Source organism: Mauremys mutica, chromosome 2 (assembly GCF_020497125.1).
Source record: "Mauremys mutica isolate MM-2020 ecotype Southern chromosome 2, ASM2049712v1, whole genome shotgun sequence".
Classification (NCBI taxonomy): Eukaryota; Metazoa; Chordata; order Testudines; family Geoemydidae; genus Mauremys; species Mauremys mutica.
This window is the reverse complement of record NC_059073.1, coordinates 158,846,130-158,858,716: the sequence shown is the minus strand read 5'-3', so window position 1 is coordinate 158,858,716 and position 12,587 is coordinate 158,846,130. Positions and strand designations below refer to the sequence as shown.

The window sequence follows — 12,587 nt, the reverse complement described above, 5'->3', positions numbered from 1 at the left end:
GGGGTGGGGGAGAACCAAGGCACAGAAGTCCAGTGACTTTCCCCAGAGCTGGGAATAGAACCAGGCCTCCTGTCCCCCATGTCTCTCCACTAGACATTTGTTTCTGTTTGCTGCACACAAGTAGAAGTCTTTGTGGAATTTTCTTTCTGGTTGAAAGTAGATCAAGGGGAGTGAAGGCACCTCAGATTGCTAGGCATTAACTAAATGGAGTGAGGGGTAATCATTTTAAAACCATTTTGCATTGGGCTCCTGAAGTTACTCCTCAAGTAGATTAGCAGTGTTTATATTTTTTCCTCCTCCTCTCTCCCCACCCCCGATTCACCATGCTAATGAAGCTTATTAATTATTCTGTTACATTATATCACATAGGGCTGATTGGTCCTGAGCTTGTGAGATTTTGAGCAAATTTTAATTTAGGAAGAACAGTCATGCCTTGTGGAGAAGGAAAGGACATTATCCAAAATATACTGCATTCTGCAAACTATTTTATAGAATAGATTTCAGTATGTGAACATCTGTTTCATATATTTTATTAAACAGGAAAAGCAAATGGTCTGTGAAAATGTTCATTATTAGATTGTTTTACAACTCTAGACATAAATGTGTTGTTCAGCCAGTGGTTTCAGTATTCAGTCTTGGTCATGCTCTCCTCACTTCTCCCCTTTACAGACCCACACTTGCTGCGTTAATGCAACATGAAGAGAGTCCTTAAAAATTAACTGTCACCTATTATACTTTACGTTATTTTTTGGTGTCTCAGTATAAATCTACTTTCTCTTTCCTCTGTGTTCCTCTGATATCATCTGGTGCTGCTATGTATCGTTAATCCAGCAGAGATTCTTTTTTATGTCATCTTCCCAATTCCCATTTTCAATACTAGTCCTCCAAGGTTACATTTTTCCACCTCTTCTAGTTCTTTGTCACTGACCTGAATCTTTGTCTCTTCCTGCTGTCTTCCAATTGCCATAATTTTTGTGTCCTCTGTACTTATCGTCCGTCTGAATTTTCTGCTCGGGTGATCTACCTTGTCAGTTATTCTCTAGGGCCACCCAGGACAGTGCTGTGAGGTCAATATCATCTGTGAATCTAAGGTTATTCGCTGTTCTCCCACTTAACTTGGCTCCTCCCATTTCATCTCTCAGTGCTACAGCCACGACTACTTCTAGTACCAAGTGGAACAAATCCGGTGATACCGCACATCCTTTGTTGCACTCCTGTGGTCATCCTGAACCATTCCATCAGCTTCTTCTCTATTCTCTGCACACTCATCAACTTGCTGTTGATACTTTCTACCAGCTCAATCGATTTCTTGGGAATGCCAGACATACTCAAAACTTGCCATAGCCCTTTCTGCCAAGTGCTATTAAAAGCCCATGGGAAGTCAACACAGTTCTTGTAGCAGGTTCAGTTGTGTTGTGTGTTTTTCTCTGATGTCGGTCTAAGTGCAACCTGTTCCTCTGCCAGGGCTGCATCCTCAGATCTCTCGTTCTCCTCTGCAACATCTTGGGGAAGGTGTTTCACAGCACACTCAATAAGCGGATTGCTCTGTAGTTCTTGCACTCACTCTTATTTCCTTTTTTTTTTTATAGATATGTACTTGTTATTGCTTTTCCTCATTCGCTAGGCACTTGCTCTTGCTTGTAAATCTGCAGCAGTGTTGTGACTTTGTTGTCACTTCGTGGTGCCTTTTTCAGACGTTCTGTCGAGAGCTTTACTTTTTCTAAGAATTCGAAAAACTTCTATGAAATCTAAACTAAGTGATGATAACATGGGTAAGGCAAGAACTAAGATTGGAGAGAGATGACTGTGAGGGTTTGGACACGTGTCAAGAAAGGACCTGGAAAGGATACCGTACACAGTGATACATACCGAAGCGCAAGGCCATAGAAATAAAGGAAGACCGAGGATGGGTTAGATCAGGGGTCTCAAACTCAAATGACCACGAGGGCCACATGAGGATTAATGCATTGAACCGAGGGCCGCATCACTGACACCCCCCCTCGCTGCCTCTGGCCCCGCCCCCACTCCACCCCTTCCATTAGGCTCTGCTCCTGCCCCACCTCTTTCCACCCCTTCCCCGCCCCAATCCAACCCCTTCCCCGAAGTCCCCACCCCAACGCTGCCCCCAGGGGGTGCAGGGTGCAGCAGGGGGCTCAGACCCCTGCCAACTCGACTCCCCCTTCAGTTCCTTCTTACCATCAGTGGTGGCATTGGAACAACTCACTTGCAAGTGATCCCTTAGCACAGTTGAAGCAGTTATCAGTAGTTAGCAGGTATCTGTAGTTAATAGTTATCAGTAGTTAGCACTTCTTAATAGTAGATAATTAAGCTTCCTTTGTTTTAGGTGTCTGGAAGTTGTTTCCAGCACCAGCTCTGGGCTGCGGGGCATGCCGCAGGCCCAGGGGTTTAAGGCTTGTGTCACGTGCTGCAAGCCTATGCTGATCAGTGATCCCCACAACTCGTGTCTCCGCTGTTTGGGGGAATCGAACCAGATTGAGCGCTGCAAGGCTTTTAAGCCAAGAACCAGGAAAGAGAGAGACTTTTGCCTCAAGCAGTTACTCATGGAGGCCGCGCGGCAGCCTGCAGCATTGGACCATCCGGCTTTGGCGCCGGAGTCCTCGGCGCGGAGTGCCCCGGCATCAGTCCGTGATCCAGCACCGGTGGGGCACCGTAAGCATACCACACTGAGGCAACAAGACAGGCCCCGGCACCGTTCGACCTCTCTGGCCTGGTCGAAGGGGCAGCCTAAAGGCGATAGAGAGTGCTCCTCACATAAGAAGATGACGCCTTCCAAGGGACTGAGCACTCAGAAGGGCAGTGCGGCCCCAGGACGTATACTGGCACCGGTGGCTCCAGCGCCGCAGGGCCTGTCGAGCCCTGGGCTAAGTGGGTTGAATGCAGAAGAAGGGCTGGAGGACATCCCAGAACAGCCCTCCACACCAGACACCTTTGAGGTGGCAAAAGACCTCACCGAGCTGTCGGCGGCAAGCCCCCGCCCTGGCAAGGAGAAGCCTCCAGCAGCATCACCAAGGGTGCTGTCCAGAGGCAAGCCGTCAATGGTGCGCTGCTTGAGGTCACCACCCCGGCACCGCTCCTGGCGCCGGTCCCGGTCGAGCTCAGCCTCCATAGACTCCCAGTTACCTTTAACTCAGCGGGACTCGATGGCACTGGAACCAAGCCAGCATACGGCACCAGCTCTGCCGGCACATCGCTCCCTGGCACCGACACTGCAATCCCTGGTCCCTGGTAGAAGGCAGTGATACCAGTCCCGAGAGCATTGGTACTGATCCTGGTCCTGGTTGGTGAGGAGCCACTCTCCAGCCTCCCGACGGCACCGTGCCACGGCACCGCCTTGGCCTTGGAGGTCGGAATCCGAGGTCGACTCAGGCTGCTCAAGCTACGCCCGCAGGGCGCCGGGTAGCAGGGAGCCCCAGACCACGTGGCATCCCCAATGGGGCCCGCCAGGACAATGGCCCTTGTGGATACCGTGGGCCTATCATCATCAGCAGGGGACCTCCTCCAGAGCTTCGAGGTTCGGCTAATCGGTTCATTGGTCCCGGTCCCCACGCAGGCACCCCAGCCCACCCAAGGAGGCCACACTGTCCAGGCCACCAGATGCTTCTCTGGAGCAACGCAGAGCGGAAGCGGCACCGAGCCTAGTGCCATCCTGGGAACAATCAACCAGACAGGAACCGGATGTGCCCCTGGCCTATGAGGAGGGGCAAGAAGGGCAGGTGGAGGAAGCATAGCAGGCCCTCACCTCCTCATTGTCCCCAGATGAAACCGTGGTGGGCACAGCGGTGTCGGGGCCTCCCCTGACTTCCCACAGGGCACATCAGGAGCTGCTCCGCATGGTTGCCTAGAACTTGGATCTGGAAGCAGTGGACCAGGAGGATCCTATGGTGGACATCCTAAGCCCTGAAGACCCCTCCAGAATTGCGCTCCTGCTCATAAAGACAATTCAGTCTAACTACAAAATGGTCTGGCAAACCCCAGCCTCCAGCACACCGACGGCAAGGGGGGTGGAGAGGAAGTAATTCGCCCCTTCCAAGGGATACAACTTCCTATTTTGTCATCCAGCCCCTTGTTCTCTGGTCGTCTCAGCCGTGAATGAATGGGAGTGTCATGGCCAGCGAGCTCCGGCCCCCAAGGCCAAGGAGGCTAAACGTTTGGACCTCTTCGGAAGGAAGGTCTACTCCTTTGGGGGCTTCCAATTAAGGATTGTGAACCAGCAGGCAATCCTAAACAGGCACAATTGTAATTCCTGGGCAGCAGTTTCCAAATTTAAAGACTCCTTGCCCCAGGGCTCTCAACCTGAGTTCACAGCCCTCGTGGAAGAGGGAAAGGCAGTTGCCAAGACCTCTTTACAGGCCTCTCTGGACTCGGCAGATGCAGCAGCCTGAACAGTCGCCTCAGGTGTGGTGATGAGGCACTCAGCGTGGCTTCAGGCCTTCTGCCAGAGGTCCAGAACACCATCCAGGACCTCCCCTTCGAAGGGTCCGGCCTCTTTTCCAACCAGACGGATGCCAGGCTGCATAGCCTTAAAGACTCCCGGGCAACCCTCAAGTCGTTAGGAATGCACACCCCGGCGACTCAGAGGAAGCCATTCAAGCCCCAACCATCGCAGCAATGGCAGTACCAGCCTAGCCCTAGGCAGGAGCCTTATTGCAGAAGGGGCAGAGACAACAGACGCAGGCAGAATAACACGCCTAATCAAGGCCAGGGCCAGGACAATCCCCAGCCTGGCAACAAGCAGGGGTTTTGAAGCTGCACTCGAGGACAGCATACCAACCCAGCTCCTGGATCCTTTTCCTTGTTTCTTGGACTGCTTGTCCCACTTCTACCAGGTGTGGTCCTGTATAACGTCGGACCGTTGGGTCTTACACACGGCACAAGTGGGTTACATGCTGCAGTTCTCCTTCCCTCCTTCCCTCCACCCCCCTTCCCCATCCCTCTTCAGGGACCCTTCTCACGAGCAACTCCTTATGCAGGAGGTACAGTTGCTCCTAGAGGCGGGGATGGCAGAGGAAGTCTCTCGGGAACTAAGGGGGAAGGGGTTTTACTCCCATTATTTTCTCATCTCAAAGGCAAAGTGGGGACTTCGGCCCATTTTAGACCTTCACAGTCTCAACAAGTTCTTAGTCAAGGTCTGCTTCCGCATGGTCTCCCTAGGCACTATTATCCCATCCCTGGATCTGGGGGATTGGTACGCTGCCCTCGACATGAAAGATGCATACTTTCACATCGCTATTCACCCCGCTCACCGGCGGTTCCTGAGGTTCACATGGCAGCGTGCACTCACATAGTCGCATATGGTCAACTAAGCCTCAGGACTTTACAAGCGTGGCTTGGCCGGTCATATCCCCCGGGCAGAGATCCCCTAGACCTTGTTGTGACAGTTCCGGCCCAGTTGTTGGACTCCCTGCGCTGGTGGCTCAATCGGCTGGTAGTCTGCGAGGGTATCCCCTTTGCCGCACCGCAGCCTGCTCTGACGCTGGTGACAGATGCATCAGACCTCGGCTGGGGAACTCACTTAGGGGACCTAAGGACACAGGGCTTGTGGTACAAGGCCAAGATATCACTCCACATCAGTATGAAGGAGCTCAGGGAGGTTTGTCTAGCCTGCCAAACTTTTCATGCTACTCAGCGTGACAGTTCTGACAGACAACACCACTGCCATGTTTTGTATAAACAAGCAGGGCGGAGACCGCTCCTCTCCCCTCTGCCGAGAGGCCCTTCTCCTGTGGGACTTTTGTATAGCCCGCTCCATCCATCTCGTAGCGTCATATCTCCCAGGAGAATGAAACAAGCTAGCGGACAGCCTCAGCAGGTCGTACTGCATGCACGAGTGGTCGATGAGATTGGACATCTTGTGATCAGTCTTCTAGAAGTGGGGGTTTCCCCAAATGGACCTCTTTGCCACCAAGGACAACAGCCAATGTCCGTAGTTTTACTCATTCCAGAACCACAGTCCTGGCTCAGTCGCAGATACATTCACGATCCCTTGGAGCAGAAGTCTGAAGTACGCCTTTCTTCTGCTCCCACTCATCCACAGAGTTCTCCTCAAAATTCGCAGGGACAAGGCAATGATAATTTTGATCGCCCCAGCTTGGCCTCGTCAGCACTGGTTTACAACCCTGCTAGAGCTGTCAGTGGCCACCCCGATTGCCCTGCCCCTGCACCGGGATCTCATCACGGAGGATCACGGGCGCCTGTTCCACCCAGATCTGCAGTCTCTGCATCTCATGGCGTGGAAGCTCTCTGGCTAGATGCTCTGGAGAGCCAGTGCACTCTTCTGGTACGGCAGATTCTCCTTGGCAGTAGGAAACGGTCCACTAGGCTGGCCTACCTAGCTAAGTGGAAAAGATTTTCCTGCTGGTTTGAGCCTAAACAGATACAGCCACTCCAGGCCACTATTCCAGTCTTCTTAGAATACCTCCTGCACCTCAAGCATCAGGGTCTTGCTCCTTCCTTGATCAGAGTGCATCTAGCTGCCATTTCAGCGTTCCACCCGGGGGAATCCGGATGCTCTGTTTTCTAACCCCATGGTGGTGCGGTTCCTCAAAGGGCTGGAGAGTGTTTCCCTACTCACGCCCACTGGTCCCTCCCTGGACCCTTAATCTGGTCCTTTCCAAGCTCATGGGGCCTCTGTTCAAGCCCCTGGCCTCTTGCTCTCTCCTTCACCTCTCGTGGAAGGTGGCATTCCTGGTGGCCATTACGTCAGCAAGGAGGGTGTCCGAATTCAGGGCCCTAACCTCAGAGCCTCCTTATACAGTTTTTTATAAGGACAAAGTGCAACTCAGGCCACACCCGAAATTCCTCCCTAAAATAGTCTCACAATTTCATATGGGACAGGACATTTGTTTGCCAGTGTTCTTTCCTAAACCACACACGACCCGAGTCACCGTAGCCTGCACACTCTGGATGTCCGAAGGGCCCAGGCTTTCTATTTGGAACGAACTAAACCTTTCCGCAAGTCAACGCAGTTGTTTGTCACCATAGCTGATAGAATGGAAGGGCTTCCGGTCTCGGCACAACGTATTATTATTGTGGATTGCGGACTGCATCCGCGCTTGCTATGAGCTCAGCAAGGTTCCAGCCCCGGTGATCACAGCTCACTCGACGAGGGCACAAGCGTCCTTAACAGCTTTCCTGGCGCACGTCCCGATCCAGGAGATCTGTAAAGCAGCCACCTGGTCATCGGTGCGCACATTCAAGCCCACTATGCAGTCAACCAGCAGGCCAGAGATGACGCGGCGGTTGTCAGGGCTGTTCTCCAATCAATTGCTCCATGATCCGTACCCTCCTCCCATGGTAAGCTTGTGAGTTACCTAATGTGGAATGGATGTGAACAAGCACTCGAAGAAGAAAAAACGGTTACCTACCTTTCGTAACTGTTTTTCTTGGAGATGTGTTGTTCACATCCATTACACTTCCTACACTCCTTCCCCTCTGTTGGAGTCTCCGGCAAGAAGGAACTGAAGGGGGGTCGGGTCGGCAGAGATATATATGCACCAGCATAGAGGCGCCACTCTAGGGGGCTCCCCTGCCAACCCGACGGGAGCCGCTAAGGGAAAAAGTTTCTGACGTCTGTGCACACAGCACGCGTACACCTAATGTGGAATGGACGTGAACAACACATCTCGAAGAACAACGGTTACGAAAAGTAGGTAACCGTTTTTTCTGCAGTATCTATTTGTTTGCACCAAAAAGAGAGGCTGAAGTGCTATAAAGTATCTAGGTGGACTCAGTGGCGGCAACAATGAACGATGTGGAATGTTGGGGAAGAGGGGATTTACAAAGGACAGACTTGCCTGTGATTCACAACTCAGGAATTCTGACAAATCAACCCAGATGTGTTGGAATGTTGCCTCTGTGCCTCTAGATGCTATTTGACTTCTTGCTACACAACTTCTGTCTTTTCAGGCATTTACATCTTTCCCCTCTGGATAAGTTTTGCTGTTGTACCTCTGCAGTGTAACAGTCGTTTCTGTGGATGCTTGTTTTCTTTTTACCTATCCCCTAAAGGCTTGGTTATGTAGTTGTTAATTTTTTTTAAAGTTAAATGTCATGTTATAGGGCATGTCTGCACTACAGAGCCTATATCAACACAGTTATGCTAGCATAGCCCCCTAGTGTAGGCATGGCCTGCGCTGACAGGAATGTTCTCTCAGTATGGGAACACCACCTCTCGGAACAATGCTAGCTGTGTCAACAGGACCCCTCTTCCATCAACAAAGTTGCATCTATCCAGGGGTTTTGTTGGCTTAGCTATGTCAGTCAGGGTGGGGGTTTTCATACTCCTGACTGGCATAGCTATGCTGAGGTAACTCACAAGTATGGACCAAGCCCTAATCTAGTCAACTTTTAAACATATGTAAACGGGAGAAGTGGAAATGAGTATTCAATAAATCCAGACATAATTAGCTCTTCATTTGCAACATATACAATTTAAACTACTGGGGCAAGATTAAGGCAAACTTCTCCTATTTGAGTGTCTAGTATTTTCAGGATAAAATTAGGATGCATAAGAAAAGTATGAGAGAAATTATTCTTTTGTTGGCTTATGTTTTTGTTCTGTGTTCCTTCTCAGAGGAGCACTGCTTTCTCAATTCAGTGGCATGTTGCTTGTTCTCAAATCAGGGTGTGGAATGCAGAGATGATGCCACAAAACAGATGGAAGATAAAAATGTGCTAAGCCAAAATATCCTTCTTGCTACATTGGCATGAGCATTGTACATTTATTAGAAATCGTGATTATAATTATGCACAGTATTTTAAGTGTAATTTTCTGGTGTGCATTTCAGTTGAATAAAAAGCTTATTTTATATGTACACTTTCCACAGTCCCCATTTTCTCTGCCCTTTCCATATTTTGATTTGCATTCAATTGCTCCTCTCACTGGTTTGAGAGATTTAGAAAAATGTTGCCCCTGTGTTTTTAGCCACCACTTTCTTATAAATGGGTCTCACCTCTGGGGTAAGTGGCTCAATTTCAGGTGCTCAGGGTTTGCAGTTAGCATTTGCTAACAATTACAGCACAGCAGCATGTGCAATATTACACACTAGGTATGTTTTTCTACTAAGTATGGGAACCACCATATCTTTGTCTTTGCAAAGTAAGCAAATAAGAACTACCGAGTTTGAGGACTGAATTGGAAAGTAACAGTCTGTATTTCAATGGGATGATTTGTCCAGTGCACGTGCCAAAGTACTGCAAAATAAAATTCAGATATGGAAGAGAAATTACTAAACATATGTTCATAGTCTTATGTTAATACTAGTACAACCTGTTACTGGTCTGAATGATGTTTTGGGGAAATAGGTCTTGTGGCTGGACAGCACGAATAATAAAAAACTTGTTTACAAGAGTAGTGGTTTAGTTTGAGGTCTGTATGCAGAAATCAGTGGCAAGCTCCACTAATGATTTCCCAAGGTGTGGTTTAGCACTAGGGTGTGAGTAAAACAACCTTTGGGGTTGGGATACAAATATCCGTTTGAAAGATGAGTGCTGTATGTGTAGGTGTCTATGCACTCGTCATTCTTCCACATGCTGCTATGCAAATACATAATTAAATGGATCCCTCGTCATCCATGATAGGAGGAAAATGGTGTAATGGCCATACCAGGTGTTTGTAGCAGTGCCAAAGTGCAGCAAACAAATCATCTCAATAACTGGAGTAAAGTGTAGAAATACAGATCAGAGGTGAACACAGATTGTAGAGGACGGTGGGTTTAAAAACATTTATTTTTGGCATTTTACACGTAACACTTGTGAATATCCTGTCAAGTTAATTTTTAAAAAGTTAAAGCCTTTGCGCTGTATGTGGCATGTGCTTTTTAGAACAGCTTAATCAACTCCTTTCTCTCCCTCCCTTCACTTCAATACAAATTTGTCACCTTTTCCATTGCAAACTGATGTGCGTTCAGGCCAAAATTCGGGAATGCGGGGAGGGAGGGAATACCGTGAGCTAAACGTAAAACACAATGCAGAAAACCCCTGCTGTCCCAAACTTTGAAATGTATGACTGTAATTTATGAGAGGGAGGGGGAAATTATGGTGGAAGAAGAAGTGAGAAGAACACTTAAGGCTTGTCTGAACAGTGTGTTAGTCTGCACTAGAGGGATATAAATTCTAGTGTGCACTAACGTATTATGCACTAACTGGCGCTTGTGGACCCACTAAAAACTCCCTAGTGCATGGTAATGTAGTCCTGTTGAAACGTGTTTTCAAACAATTTACACAAAATATTGAAATAATAAAGTTGCTTAAATATGGTCAAATAGTATGTTCCTCTCTTTTTAATATTCATCTCTGCAATGGTAGCATCAGATTGTGCACTTTTTGATTTTAAAATCCCTTTTCTAAAAGGGACTTAGATATTTAGAATCTCAAGTCTCACAGAAAGGCCATAGGGCTTAAGCTCCTGAAATGCCTAATTTACTTTGGCATAGGCTCCTAAGTTACCTATGTCCTTTTAAAAAATTACAAATTGAAAGGACACTTATCAGATACTAGCTCTGAAAGAAGAAGCCTTTACAAATACAGAAGGCCTTTGGGAATGTTTCTATAACCCTTTAAAATTCCTGTGGAAATAGCTTTTTAAACAAACACTCTACAGTGTTTGTTACACAGATATTGTAGCGCTGTGCGGATGGCCAAGACCATGCAAGGTAAACTGACAGTTTTTTAAATGGGTATTGTGTTAGCATTTGTGTCATTCAGTCCAGGCCAGGGAGTCGTCAGTTTTGTTTTGTTTGTTTGTTTGTTTGTTGTTGTTTTTTAAGTTGTTTAATTTCTAAGGTAAAACTATGCAAATTGTAATGAAATTACAAGGAGATGGAAAGAAATTCCAAATAGTTCTGAAAAATTGCTTGAATATCATGGCATAGGTTAACGACCAGTCGTTTTTCTCCCCTTTCACAAAATAACTTAAGAGCAGTTCTTCTGTGGTGTCTTATGTAATTGCAGCCTTTCAGTGGCTGTACAGTGTCAGCGATAGCTGGGAGGTTAGGTCAATCATGGAAATATTTAGATTGCCAGGATATTGCAGTGAATAACCTCATTTAAAAATACTAATAACCATCCTCAAATACTAATCACATGCTCCGAAGATTTTAGGAAAGAAATTGCACAGGAGACGTGCTTGATATAGCAGATGTTTCTGAGACCTTACTATATTTATGTATGGAGAAATTTTAAGTTGGTGTAACGTTCATCTGCCAAAGATCCAGGAGTTGCAGCTTTGTTTGTGAGCTCCGAGGCTGATAAGGCGTTATAGCAGAGAGGTGCAGCTGAAGAGGATTGTATTGAGATTGTACTCTCTTATCTACTTAGCAATTCCTAGAGAAAGCTATTGAATTAAAATAATTCATGCAGGCAGGCAGTGCAGAGCCAGCTCAGCATTAGTAAGCCTCAACTCACCCTGCCAGGACCTCTTTAGCCCAGTAACCGAGTCCTCTGAAACATGGTTCTCTGTGGATTCGGAACAGAGAATTGGGGTGCTTGAGAGGTGCAGGCTAGCGGGGTAGCTCTTGACTGGTTTAGGACACAAATTCAGAGGGGTCATCAGCTGACCAGTGGGCTGGGTAACAGACGCCCATAGGAGAGCAAGGAGCCAAACATTTTATAGGCCCATGGGTTACAGAGAGCTTTAACACTTCATGCATGGCCAACACTTCTGAAAATCAGACTCCTTAGTTACCTAGCGTGGAAAAAATTGTCTCAAGGATTAAGAATATTGGAATCAGCTATCACAGGCAGGTGTATTCCAGGGACAAAATATTTTACATGTAGGACTATTAGGTTAGGCCAGGGACTGGCAACCTTTGGCACGCGGCCCGTCAGGGAAAGCCCCTGGCGGGCCGGGCCGGTTTGTTTACCTGTAGTGTCCACAGGTTCAGCCGATCGTAGCTCCCACTGGCCGCGGTTCGCTGTCCCAGGCCAATGGGGGCTGTGGGACGCAGTGGCCAGCACATCCCTCAGCGCTTCCTGCAGCCCCCATTGTTGTGGAGTGGCGAACCACGACCAGTGGGAGCCGCAGTTGGCTGAACCAGCGGATGCGGCAGGTAAACAAACTGGCCCGGCTGCCAGTGGATTTCCCTGACAGGCCGCGTGCCAAAGGTTGCCGATCCCTGGGTTAGACTGTTTATTTTGGGAATAGAACCTGGGCAAAGTTTTCAAAAGTGCCTAAGTCCTATTCTCAGAAGTGACAGGATCCTAAGTCCCTTTTCACTTTGAATGAGACTTGGACTCCTAAGTGAAAATGGAAAGAATTATCCCATGTAAATACTGTATTGTGTTCTGTTGGACTTGATAAAGTTTGCTTATGGTCTGGAACATTTTGTAAGCACTGTTGGTTGAATTGCTTGGGTTCAAGGAGTCCACTACACATTCGGTCCATTTGGTTTGGTTTACCAGTTTGAACTTTGTTCCTTAAATGAATAGTCGGTGTTGTCTATAAATGACTATAGTCATAAGGAACAGATAATGAGCCAACCTGTGCTGTTTTGTACTCTTATTCCTATTGTAAATGATAGGGTTGCACATGTGTCGGAGGGATATGAGTTTGGCCCAGTCTCAGTAAC

General features: G+C 48.0%; 1 protein-coding gene across 2 annotated transcripts in view; it reads left to right on the top strand.

Annotated features, from left to right (window-relative positions):
* TRIO (trio Rho guanine nucleotide exchange factor) overlaps positions 1-12,587 on the top strand; it is a 452,008-nt gene that overhangs the window by 228,527 nt on the left and 210,894 nt on the right. The window lies entirely within an intron of this gene.